Source organism: Vicugna pacos, chromosome 3, assembly GCF_048564905.1.
Source record: "Vicugna pacos chromosome 3, VicPac4, whole genome shotgun sequence".
Classification (NCBI taxonomy): Eukaryota; Metazoa; Chordata; class Mammalia; order Artiodactyla; family Camelidae; genus Vicugna; species Vicugna pacos.
Window position 1 is genome coordinate 32,791,059 of NC_132989.1, and position 14,100 is coordinate 32,805,158.

General features: G+C 39.3%; 1 protein-coding gene and 1 pseudogene across 2 annotated transcripts in view; both read left to right on the plus strand.

Annotated features, from left to right (window-relative positions):
* Positions 1 to 14,100, plus strand: part of MARCHF3 (membrane associated ring-CH-type finger 3) — a 131,563-nt gene that overhangs the window by 10,186 nt on the left and 107,277 nt on the right. The window lies entirely within an intron of this gene.
* On the plus strand, positions 4,595 to 9,600 carry LOC102533378 (ubiquitin-conjugating enzyme E2 variant 1-like; annotated as a pseudogene).

A 14,100-nucleotide genomic window follows, 5' to 3' on the forward strand; every position in this document is an offset into this window, starting at 1 on the left:
CAAATTCTTATGACTGCTGTGTAGTTGGTAGGTACACTGAACTGCTACACATTTCTGGATACAAAATGACAAGGCTAGGTTGACAAGGAGAGAAAAGCCACAATGCAGACTAATTGAGGACAGAGAACTGAGCCAAGATCAATAATTATTCTGATTAGAACCACAATAAGCCCTAATGAATCTGAACATACTAATTTATGTCTAGTTGTCCTTAGCAAGTATATGGTCTTTACTGAAAATAAAAAAGATTCATTTGCTTATTTCTCAATAATCCTCTTCTTTCTGATGTATTATTTTACAGTATAGGCCTATTTGAATGTAAAAATGTTTTATTAATTTTATTTACATTACATAGCATTAACAATAATGATAATTACTGATGATTGTAACCGGTCATTATTTATTGAGCGCCCTTTTATAAATTAGGAATTTAGCATCTAAGGAGACGCTAGTAATTTGCTTAGGTCACATGGTGGGCAGGCTAGGATTTAGACTCGGGTTCGTCTGTTTGTGTCCCTTCCCCGCTGTCCATGGCTTCCCCTTGCCTTGAAAGACAGTTTGAAGACGACTGTGGCCTGCCAGGCCTTAAGTGATCAGGCCCTTCCTGTCTCTGTGACCTCATTACACCCTCCTGCCCTCACTCAGTTGTCCAACCGCACCAGCTTCCTTGTTGTTTGTCTAATAAGCCAGTCTCACTCCCAACTCTGACCCTTTGCATCTGCTGTCCCTCTGCTTGGATCACACATCTTCGGGTCATACGGCTACCGGCTACCTCCTTTCCAATCAGGGTTCCTCTTACAGCCACCTCCCAGCACTCTCCCATCTAATCTGTTTATGCCCCACACCCAGTTCTCTGTTTCTGCCCCATTTTTATTTCCATTATGGTACTTGCCACAATCTTATGTAATTTACTTATTTGTCTACTTGTTTTTGTCTGTTCCCCTCACTAGAATATAAGCGCCATGATGGCAGAGACTCTGGCTGTATTTGTAAATAAATGAACAGTCAAGTGAATAAGTTAAACAAGGTCCTACTGTATAGCATTGGGAACTATATTCAGTATCTTATAATAACCTGTAATGAAAAAGAATATGAGAAGGAATATGTATATACATTACTGAATCACTATGCTGTGCACCAGACACTAACACACTGTAAAACAACTATACTTCAATTTAAAAAAAAAATGAACAAGTTAATGAAGGAATGAGTATTTAGAAGTTTTAACCTCCAATACTCCATAGTCAGTCTTTTATCTCCTACACTAGATATAAAGTAGGATAATGATTGTGATTGAGCTGAGTTCAGGCACCTACAATTTTTTCCTGTAAAATCTGAGAACTAACAAAACCTACTTTTCTTTCTTTCTCTGAGGGAAAGTAAGATGCAGATATCAAAGTTCTCTGGAGAAAAGACTGACATACTACAACAGTATTACATAAGAGTTCATAAGCTTGGTCCAAGAGGGAACTTGGAGTAATACTCTTTAGTTTTCATATTAATTATAGTTTTAAGGATGCCAACTCCTTTCATTTTAGGGCATAAACCCTTAAAAAAAATGAAGGTATACATATAAGACTAAATTGTAAATTGGGTGAATTATAATTGCATGATAATTTGGAGAGGCAAAATCACTTAAAATTGTCTTCTCCACTTACACATAATTTTTCACTTGAACTCATGTATCTACTAAAATGATTTATTCTTAGAACCATGTTATTAATTATTCTGAGGTAATTATGAAGGTGCAAATTAAAGAATAGCTTTACTTCACATATTCATTTGGAGAGGGTTGACAAAAATGAAAAACAGTGCCTTCCTCCAAAGTTCCTTTTCTTTGGCTTTCAGCTCAGGACCATGAAAGTATGTGCTTTCATGTTTTTTCTTTCCCTGTTACTGTGTGGGTTGACATATCATTTGCTAAATACATTATAAGCCATTATTTTTTGAGGTTTGCAGTGTGACTTTATCACTCAGCAAAATAAATCATCAATTCAACTTTGCCAAGATCGTCATGTTTCTTTCCTACTTGCTCATCTTCCCCAGACCTTTATTCAGGGGACCTCGGGAACTACAGTGTCTCACTCTGTGCCCAGTATCAGTCTGAATCCACCTGATGGTATTTTCTGCTTTCTCGTGTTCCCACTACCACAGAAACTTGTTAAGAATTGCTTACTATGAAATATACTTCTCAGCTAAACTCACCATATCAGATTTCCAAAAAGCAGATCTCAGTTTTATGGTGAGTAGAATACATCTCTATTTAAGAGTAATTTTTAGTCTAGTTCTTCCAGATTGTGTTTATGTTTTGTATCAGATAGAAATTTGAAAAAAAAAACTGCAGGGAGGAGAAAGGGAAGAGGATGTTTTGATGCTGTTCACATTGTACTTTCTTCATGTGTATCCTGGAGGGGATGCCTTTTCTTCCTCACTTTATAACCTGGGTAGATTTGGGTGTGTGATTGGTTGGGTAAGAGGCCATCAGGATCCAGGTGACAGTGAGATAAGTAATTAAGTGCTGGGTCAAAGTCTCATTATTATTGAAGTTAGACAGGTGCATGGTCTATGTGAGCTCTTGAGAGCCTCCTTTGATAGGGTAGTTTCCATATACAGTAAGTTGGACCTTTTATGGTGCAACAAAGCCTTTCTTGCTTCTTTTGCTTTCTCAGCTGTGTGGTGGAAAACAGCAGGAGGTTACAGAAAATGTATATAGTAAAAGCAGCAGCAATGAGAAAGAATCCATAATGGGTACACACACATGGCTGGAATATTTCCCAAGGATTTGAGGGGTGGCAGTGAGACTTCTTTGGCAAGGGCAAAGTAGAACATGTGCTTTTCCATGTGTGAACGCTGTGCTTTGAAAGGTCCTTTATGATTCACAGAAGCAGCTGCTTTTGAGCTGGTATAGCCACAGAGTTTGGGAAATTCACTTAAATAGGTGTATTGCAGACTCCTGACATCTGTTTTGGAGATTTGGTTGAGTGTTGGGACTTTGCTTATTCACAAGTGACATGTAACAAGTATTCCTCATTAGAGTGCTGGATCCTTTGTCATTTCTTTAGGGTTTGTGGATCAAAGCTAACAAGAAAATACTTAAAATTTTGAACAGTCATTTGCTATGTTACATACACACATACATAAATTTGCAATGAGGGCTTTCTTCTTAATTTATAAAACTGCATGTGGCAGTTTTATTTTGCCTAGCAAATCAACTTTCCTGAGTTACTTTCAGATATATTTTGTTATATTGTAAGGCTTTCTTGCTCAGCATTTGTAATCTTATTGTGCATTGTTTTTTTGCTGAGCTTTCCTTTTACCTAACAAATCCTGTGGCTCTATTTGTACACTTCTCTTGCATTTCTGAGTATTAGTTTTTGTCTACTCTATTATCATCATTAATAAGTTATTTTCACTTTTCGAAGAATTCCAAACCTGAATAATACCAGCAGTGTTGTTTCAACAAGAGTCATGTGTGTCCAGTTCTTCAAACAAGATAAGTAACTAGGACATGATCCTTTTCCTTTCTGTTTATTTAGTTTTCAATTTATTAGATATTGATATAATGTAGCATTTTCACAGGTTGGTTTTTTTTTTTAAGGTGAAGGCTTTGTTTTTAATGGGTTACAACTATTATTATGCTTCTAAATGACAAAGCAAAATGAGATTACAACAAAATAAGATTAATGTGGATATCCTGAGTTGGAAGTCTTTTGAAACGTTTCACAGCTACACTTTGTGCTAAATATAAAAATAATTGTGTTTCCCATGTGTGAGCATCAAAAGGCCCAGTTGGAAAGTCACATGGTATAGCAAGTAGGTCACTATTGATGGTAGGACATGAGACAGGAAATGTCACAGCTAAGATCAGAGACCTAAGCAGTATGTCTCGCCATGCTTACTGCACTGTTCATTCTAGGAAGTGGAAGAACTCAACAGGGTATAACTAACTTTAGCCCAATTTGAAAGTGTTAGCAAGGATAGCCTTTTAATCTGTCATTTCTGTTTGTTTCTAGAGAACTCACTTACCCATTTGGGCAAAATAATTGAACTGCTTGGGTTTGCACATTAGCAGACCTCTGAATACCAGTTAAAATGGTAGCCCTCACCTAGGAGTATAAATGTGAAGTAACAATCAGCTGTATATAGTTATAGCTATAGATTTACCTGTTGTTTGAGATTCCTAACAAGGAATAAGCAGCCAGTTAAAAATGAATTCTCTTAAAATCTCATTTATCTTCCTATTTGAAGGTGAGGTCGTATAGGGATATGGGTGGAAGTACACGTTAACGGAATCCAGCTACTTTTTACTTTTATTTTGGGGGTAATAGGAGGAAGATTTAAGATTTATATGTAGGAATGTTCACCACAGAAGGCACCTAGTTTGCATATTCTAATGTTTACCCAAAGACTAGGAAAAGAAGCAGTGCTCTCCTGCATCTGCCCCAGTGAGAGATACTACCTTATATTGTAGGGGGCAGACCAAGATGGAGTCTTGGATTCTGAGAGAAGCCATCCCTTCATGCTCGATTAAGCAGCTGAACACAAGCCCAGAGAGCCAGCAGTTATTTGGATGAGCAGACGGAGGCATGCCGAGATGATTGAATTTGAATCTGTCTTTAGAGCACCGAGTATTCGTTCACTTCCAGCACAGAGTCCTTCACAGGAGTACCCTGGCTTCTGTGTTCGAGGTACTCTGCGTCCACAGTTTCATTGCTTGAACCTCAGAGGCCTTCCTTGGCTCACGTTTTCAAAGGTCGTTAATGCAGATTATAACACTCTACTTTGAACTCAGATTATTTCACGCAGGTTGTAACTTTCAAGAGGTGAGGTGAACGGTGTGGAGGCTCGATGGAAACCAGATTTTGACAGTGTTTTTAGTCTTTATTCCTTCGCCAGCTTAAACACAGAGCCTAGATTTTTATTCCCGATCCAGGTATAGTACATTGGAAAGGGGTTAGAAGCACAGCTCTCACAGACATCCCTCTGAAATGAAAATTCTGGGAGTGGTTTCCAGCTGGCAGGAAAAGATCTGCTGGCTTCTGATCGAAGCAAACACAAGTGATGTGGCAATTGGGTCTGGTCGTGCCACTGTGTGTGCCGGGTTCTGGCCCATGATGAAGTAAGCGGGTTATGAGCTATAAAATTTGCTCGTTTTCTAGGCCTCTGTCAGAGAATGTCAGTTGACAGGGGTTGGTGGGAACATCCTCGAAAATATTTAGGAGTGCCTGAAATAGATTTTTACTTTGAAAATCTTTTAAAAGTCCTTTTTCTAGTTTCAAAAATGAATAGCAAATATTTAAATCTCTATATGCCTTGTAGAACTCCTTACCACCTTATGAAATTGGTTATCTAACTTTAGTTACTACTATGAGATTTCTCTTTGATGCCAACGCAAATGACCAGATGGCCAGGTCCCCCATTCTGCTTTGACCCTAGTCAGAACCGTGAGCCTGGGTCTGGCTCTGCCTCTGACTAGAGGTGGATGTAGAGTAAGTTACCAGACTCCTTTCGGAGCCTTATGTCCCTGCTCTAGGAAAGGAACAGAAAAATGGATCATTTTTTGGACTTGTTCTAGTGTTGATACTATATGATTCTACTCATCTTTCAAGCCTGTTTATTTTTCTTTTCTGTAGGGAGAAAGATAAAATTTTCTCGTCTGCAACCTCTAATTGTAAGGGCAATGCTCACCAGCTTACTGGTTGGCTGAGTTCCTATTCGGGCTGTTTCTTTTACCTGTGTCATACAGAAGAGCTCAAGTACAATTTGTCTGATCACAAGAGAGTTTAACTAGTAGGTTTCATACTTTAACCGCAAGAAGGGCATTAAATTAGGGCCAGGGGATGGGGTGGTTGGGATTGGTGGGGTACAGAGGGTCTAGTTTCATGGGAAAACAGAGGGAATCCAGTATGCAAACATGTAACAGGAACCCAGTCAGGATTCATGCAGTTAATAACCTCTGTCCCTTCACATAGGAAATACAACACCAGTGCTCATAAACCTGTGTACAAGGAAGTAGCACAAGTAAAAGCTTGGTTTATAAGAACCATCTTGTCACTTTCTAAAAGGCTTACTGAAAAGGGTATTATAATTTTAACTGAGATATAAATAACCCTTTATTAGCTTAGGTTTTCTGATAATAGATAATGTTGGTGGCATCTCTAAAACACAGAAAACAACCTAGATTGTATTATTTTTCTTGTTGTCTTTCTTTTTGTTAACAAACTTTCCTTCCAAAGAAAGAAAGACTGAATGGCCCCTATAGTCTCTACACTACCCTGTCCTCAAATACGGTCACAGCCGTTCAAGGTTAATTTTCTAAGAGTGACTTACACTTAGCTTTTGTGAAGAACCCTCTGGTTATGAGTGGTTAACCTCTGAAAGGAATTAGAGGCTTTGGAATCTCCTTCTTGGGAGTTCTCAAGGGACAGAAGAGAAGCTAATTTTCATGGAGGAAATTTGACTGGACCACATTCCAAAGATCATCTTTTGGTCCCGTCTTTCTTTATTTTAAAACCTACCTATGTTCTTGTAAGTCAGTGCCTTAAGAGATTTTACTTAAGGGTAACCAGATCTCACCGCTGTACAGATAATTTCTCCTAGATGTTTATGTCTGTCCTTTCAGACTCTTGAAATAGGCTCGGGCTGCTGAACTGGGTTGTCTGGCCCGCTGCCTGGGAGATGACTGTTACCACTAGCTGCTGTGAGCACACTAGACTTCCTGAGCTCCTGCCCGTTAGCATGGCAAATGTAGAAAACCATCTTCAAAGAAAATAATCCAGGTGATAAAAGTCTCTAAATTTAGAAGACTTTTCCCCTCCACATAATAGAATACAATTTGTTTCTTCTTCCCACATAAAATCGAGCTGTCCAGAAGAACCACTGTGAATACACATGACCCCGTCACATCCCTCCCACCTGCACCTGTCAAGGCTTCCAAGGAAAACTTGCGTGTGCTGAATAATTTTGCTTTGAGACACATTACAATCACATGTTTTAATGTTTGTGGAACAAACTGTGGACTGGAAGCACTGTGGAATGAAAACTGCCAGTCCATTTGAGGGGTATGTGAAAGTAGGCTACTGGGGAAAACAGAGACTTGCCAACCTTACCTAGTTCTTCTGGATGGATTCAACCAAGCTCTCTGCTAGGTGACAGAAGGAGAAAATGTACCCAGGTAACCTGCCTTTATTCCTCACTCAGTGGACTTACAGAAGGAGAGTTTCTCCAGAGCGATCAGAAAACAAAAGTTTGGGGATTATCTAGGAGTTCTTTGAGCAGTCAAACAATGATAGACCTTTCTAGCAGAACATCCATTAAATTTTAATTTTTGAGTTGGAAATGGCACTGAAGATTATCTAGATCAGGGTTTAGAAAGTAAAGTTTCCAAGAAAATCCACTGGGGCATGGGGAAAAAATACTAGAACTTCTATTCATTTTTTTTATATTCCAAAAATAGGAAAAAATGCATTTTGCTAATACACAGTATATGAATTTATATATGAACTTTCCCTTGTTCTTTAGATCAGATGGCTCTATTCTACGGGAGGAATAAGCTTCCCTCAACATGCAGAGGTGGACCCTGGTCCTCTCACTTATCTATAGCTTGTTGCATTCTATTTTCTGTGTCCCATTAAGTTACTTTGCAGAATATTGTTAGTTTCTATTAAACTAGCCTTCAACAACAACAGCAGCAACAAAAAACAGGCCAAGTAGCTTAGAAAGATTCTGGCAGAAACAAAAACAAAGTATGGGTTGAAGATATCACCAATTGTGCAAGCCAGCACAAGGGAACAAAATGAAAATGGAGCAGACGACACTTCATTCTAGGACAAGCTCTTCATGAGCCTCATTATGACTTAAAAACTAATTGTAACAGTACAATCAGTTCTGATCAGAAGTCAGCCCTCATCTCAAAACTATGGAGACAGATAACTGAAATATGGACTTACATCTACCCTCATTAAGAATGAACACTTTAGAAGGTGTATACTTTGCCTTGAGAAATTTCCTAATGATAATATGAAGGTACTATGATTCGAAAAAATGGAGAATAACCTCTGCAACTTTTTTAAACCAATGTTTGAGTTCACCTACAAAGCTTTATAAATGGTGTTTTTGAACCCTTTTTGACATTTTTTTTACTTGTACCCCAAAGTAAAATCCACATATCTTTAGAAAACACTTGTTCTTCCTCCTAATATAAGACTAGATAAGATTCATTGAAAACAATCTATCTAAAATGAGTTTCATTACCAGAAAATGCTGTTGAAAGTATAATTGAAGATATTTCTGAATATTTGAAGAAACAAATACTGTATTAAAACAAGTTATAGGGGGAAGACAGATTCTATATTGGTAAGATGTTAGATCAAACCTATTATATTTGTTCATTTCTCTTTCAACAATGAAATATACTAAGTGCTTCTTTTTGGTGAACCACCACTAGATGAGATTTATTCACAATCTTTATAAAACTGTTTTATGGAAAAAACTGAGTAGTGTTTCGTCTTAAGCAGCAGCTGTTCCTTAGAGAAGGATTCCAAGGTAAGGTTACAGGAGATAAATTCATTCACTGCATCATTCATAAGCAAGCTAGTACAGCCAAGCTGTCAAAGCCAGAGAAATGCAAAATGCTGCAGGATGCTACTCTGTAGCTACTTTTATAAAAACAAGCCTTTAATATACAGTAGAGTAGGACATTTTGTGTTAGGTTGAGAAGGGACCATGAAAATCTTTTGTACCTCACAGAGGTTTGCTGGTTATCTTGTTGAAAAATACTTGAGTTGTCAAACTTACAGATAAGTTATACTCATTTTTCTTTTTATAAAAAGGAAATGGCTTCTTATTTTGCTAATCACTTACATGATAATAAGCAACTTCAGGAGTGTGCTACCTAGAAGTCATTTAATATATATATAAAATTAATTTGTCCTTTCAAAATAAAAGTGTCATTTCAATACAGAGTAAGAAAATAACTGAATTTTAAAGAACTCTTAGTATAGAGAGAACTTTCTGAAAACAATGTGTGGAAATGTTTATGTCGTATGTGCTTTTATTGCTGACAACTATGACAGTCATTAAAACCCTGCTATGTAAAATAAATTGAACTTAAAACTAGACCTTCAGATTGACATATAACAAATAATTAAATCCAGGGGGCAGGCCTCTGAGTGACAGCGATACAAGATGGAAGCCAACATGAGCTTGGACAATTTATGAAAACCAAATATACAGCCTTAAAATAGAATGTGGACCCAAATACCTGGAAACACCCCCCCCTTTGTAAGATTTGTAACAAAAATTAGTATGAATAGAGGTAATAGTTCTAATGGAGTGGTGGACCCAAGAGCCAGATCAGTGCTAGCAAAATGGCAGAATTCATACAGCATCAAAGTTGTCCTGCAAGAGCTTCAGCGCCTACTGATGTCTAAAGAAAATATGAAACTCCCTCAGCCACCTGAAGGACAGTGTTACAGCAGTCAATCAAAAAGAAAAACCACAGGCCCTCCTCTACCCGCTATTCGATTGAAGCAGTCTTCATTTCCCACAGACCTGAAAGTACTGGAAAGGAAGATCCCATTCAAAGGCAATTTATCTTAAGATACTGTAAATGATACTTATTTTTCATCCATTTGAAAAACTTAAGTTGTGCTATAAAAATAATAAATAAATCTAGATTTTCAAACATGAAGCGTATTCAGTCACACTGCTCCTGATAAAATAATGATCATTAAATATTAAGATGAAAAGGGTTTGTACTCTTAAATATAAGAAGATAAATATTTCAAGTATTGTTTATTTCATATTTACCTTGTGTATTTGTCATTTTGATGTTTGTTTTATAATGTACCTAGTATGGTACATGTGTACATATCTAGTACACAAGCGTGGTGTGCATACTCAAAAGCTTTTTAGTGTTGGGATTCACAATTCAGGAATTTTGGAGACTACTGCTTAGACTAAAGATTTTTAAACTTTTGGGGGCAGGAAACAGAAAGTCTTTGAAACAATAAAAGATAGATACCCTCTTCTCGGAAAAATTTTACACACATTCCACCAAATAAAATTTTGCCCAGATTTTAAGGGCAATCACATGTCCACTGATGGCTCTTGTCATGGACTCCATTCAATTTCCTAGATGAGGACATGAATGCCCTAAAGGGTTATGCCACTTACCCACGGTTACACAGTGACATAATGTGATCTCTCAATCAAGACTTCCTGAACAAATGTCATTCTAGGCTTTGGTCTGGTTGCTGAGGATGCAAACACGAGGATGGAACGCCATCTGGGCTCTTAAGGAATTCCCAAGTTCACTGGTGACTCCAGTGTGCAACAAAGAATCACGCTAAAATTTGTGTCTAGGAGAAACTTGTTTGTTTGACTGGCATTAAATGATACCAACTGTGTGAGGGCATTACGCTGAACTCCACAGGAAATGCAGAGATGGGCAAGGCACTCTTGTTGAGAATCAAGTCCCAATGACTTGCTCCAGCTTCCAGTGCTTTTCCTAATGCACCTTTTGTGTTGCTGAACACCGTGATGCTACTCATTAGGGTTTGCAGCTTCCTGCACTGAATGATGATGTGCAAGTAAAGGGAGGTGAGGCAGGGGGTCATACTTCTTCCTATTTCTAAGCAACCAAAAGCTCTCTCTTTGGGTTTATGTGCACTGACATGCACTTCTTTGCCTGTGGAACAGAAAACTGCACTCTTAGATAAATTGGCGAATGGAAGAAGACAGGGAGTAATAAAGGAGGTATGGAATTTTATAAGCTTCATGATCTCCTACCCCAAAGGCCTGAATCTATGTAATGAGGTAATAGAACAAATTCCTGCCGATTATGAATTTATTCCTATAAAAAAAGAAATGATAGGAATAAAATAAATGTAATTTTTTTTCTGCCTACATCATTAGTTAGTAATATTCTTGAAGATGTTATAGAATTTCTTCCTACATCCATTATGCTCTATGTAGGGCTAAAAATAAACAGTGGCACAGGGAAATAGGCAAGCATTATTGATCTGTGTCAGGGCCATTTCCACCTGAATGTTTGCAAAAGGCACAGCCCTCTGTTGCAAACCAGTTTACAGGGAGCAGTTCGTTCATTGCTATATACAGATGATAAAAAATGAAGTGAATTGTCAGGGAAATGTTGGCTGATATTACAAAATAGAACTAGAAGGGATGTCCTTTGGAATCAATGAAGAGGGCTCCTCCACTGTGTTCCTGTGGAACAAAGGGAAGAACTGTGGAGTCCAGTGTCTGGGGCTCCAGACCTGAGTGTCACTTCTGGTTGGAGTTTGCCCCACTGGCTGCACCCAGCCCCCCTCAGCTGCCCCCTTGTCCTGGGAGCAGGGGCACTTCCCTGACCCCTCCTGCCCTTCAGCCCTTCTAGCGAGTTCTAATTCCCCATTGATACTGACCGTGCTTGTGTACACACGTATGTGCACGTTTGTACTCACATGCACACCTGTGTGCAAACAGAATGTTTTCCTGGGATCCTCTTTTGACATTTGGTTCTCCATTCATTTTTTGTAAATTTCTGTTATTTTTTTCTCCTCATTTATTTCCTACCAGAGTTGTTACTCCTGTAATATCCTCAACCCTTAATTTTCTCACTTCCTTCCCACTCCACTTATCAAGCTTCTACCTCTGAGGCTTCATTTTTTCTTTTCTTTCTTTTTTTTTTTTATAACTGTCATTTCAATTCAACAAGCATTCAGTGAGTGCTGGGCACGTGCAAGGTTTGGGGCTAAAGAGACCAATAGGACAGAATGTTTGTCCCCAAGTTGCTCAGTCCAGTGGGACCTGTGGTCTGCGCTCTGCCCTCTCCTCTCTACTCTAGTTATCGATCTCTCCCTCCAGGCAGTTTCCTGCCAGTGTACTCCACTGCAGTAACAGCTAAGAGTGGTGCAGTAGAAATTAATTCTGTCTTAAACCCCCATAACATGGGATGTGTGACAAGAACTGGACTTGGAGCAAAGGGCCTTACCCACCCTGAAATGTGATATGAGAAGCAGTTGGATTCTGTGTGTTAAAAATGCCCAAAGGATGCTAATGGGCGTGACCACCTTCTAAAGCTCTGTAGTGATACTGTTTCACCTGAGGGCACAGTTGTCCAGGCTCTGGAAAAAGCCTATTGACAACCACTCTAAAGGGCTGGTCTTCGTGCCAGCGCAGCACTGGAATGCTAAAATAACTACCCATTTTTAAATCAGTACCAAAAGCAGACAGACCAACCCTGACTGAGCACAGTAACAGTTCACTCCACTCTGGGGCTGAGGAAATTGCTTTCCATCATCTCTGTATCCATCTCTTTCCTTTAGATCTTTTCTAGGTTTCTCTGCCCATCCAAATACAACATCAGTCTATTTTCAACGAAAGAGACACCAAGAATAGTGTCAGGCAGTACATCTTTCACAGTCACAAAACTATGCCAGTTGTATATAGGCCAGACTTAAAACAAGCAGTAGGGGAGGAACTTAAAAACTAATAGATATTTTAAATATAGCCCATCTCTATTCCTCAGTCTTCTGATAATCAACAAATAACTTGTACCAAGGGCTGAGATAACGTAAGATCTTTACCCTTCAAGGCCTTTGTTGTGTGGATGGAATTCTTAACTGGTTTCATCACTCGTGATAGGGTTAATGTCTTTCTGATGGCTGGGCATTATTGGTTTCCCACCTTCATTCTTGAAATCCTTTTGTGCCATGTCATTCTTCACTAAGTTCCTTGGTCTTCCTCTGTTTCTCATTCCTTACCATCTGGAATATGTCACTATGTGTAGTATCCATTCTGTAGTATCTCTGAGTGGCATGCATCCAAATGATTACAGCTATCTTCCTGGAACCTTACCTTTGCAAAGAGGAGTGATGCTTTGAGGCCACTGGCATTGCCATGTCCAAATTAGCCCTCATCCTCCTGCATGTTATATCACTGCCCTGCGTTCTAGGCCTAATAAAAGTTACTGGGACCAAATTCACCATGACTTCCTTGCATGTTATGAGTACCCTGATCACTGGCTGTTGCTTGGAGAATAGACTGTACGTGGGCAAGAGTGGAAGCAAGGCAACCAATTAGGAGGTTCCAGCAGTAATTCAGGGAGGATCTGTCAATGGCTTGAGTAAGGTAGCAGCAGTGGAGATGAAGAGAAGTGTAGAATTTCAAGATAGCAGGACAAACAGGACCTGAAAGTGAACTGAATATGTGGGGTGAGGAATGGAATGGAATCAAGACATGCCCTAAGTTTGGAGGAGAAGGAGGTTAATGAGGGAGGTATGCTAAAGGGGAGGGGAACAGAGATAGCACAAATAAAGTTGGCTAAATGATGTTAAGGATCTCTTTCAATTCACTAGTAAGAACTGACTTAAGATCATTAATACTGAAATACATGTACTAGCCCTTTGAAATCTATAAAGTTTAGAGTAACTCTAAGGCACTGTTACTATGTTGCATTGGTTCCATAATATGGCTTCCAAGGAGTGGGGCATTATTAACAGGTAAGTTCTTTGAGGGTGAGAGCAGTGCCTTATTCGTTGTGCCTTCCGCACTAACAGTCTTACAATAATGGTGTTGGGTAGGTTTGTTGAACAAATCAATTAGATTGTATATTTGATGTATAGAGTGACCATGTGGAAACAAATAGTATGTCTTAAAAAATCTCTCTCTCTTTGAGGGGGAGTGCTGCCCCCCTGAAGCAGCCAGGTGCCAGCTGGGAGGCATTACTGCAAGGTGACTGGCTGGGCAGAAGCTGTAATGGCAATGAGGGAAATCTATGCCTGGGAGAAGAACAGTGAGGGCCAAGCCTGAAATCAGTGACACAGCAGCCTGCAAAAATGAGGAATGAAGTTTGGAGCGTGGAGGCCCAGGATGTAGGTCAAGGCATTCAGGACTTGGCCCTGTAAAGAGGCTCCCTGTCCTCCAGGCACAGGCTGCCCACTAGGTTATGCGGGGCTGGCCAGCTCTGATGGGCTCACTGAAAGCTGGCCTGGGCATAAGTGCCATTAAAAACGGGCACTGTATAAGGGGGAAAGAAGTCTGCCATCTCGAAAAAGGAAGAAAATGGACCCATTTTCTGCATCATCTACATTAGAT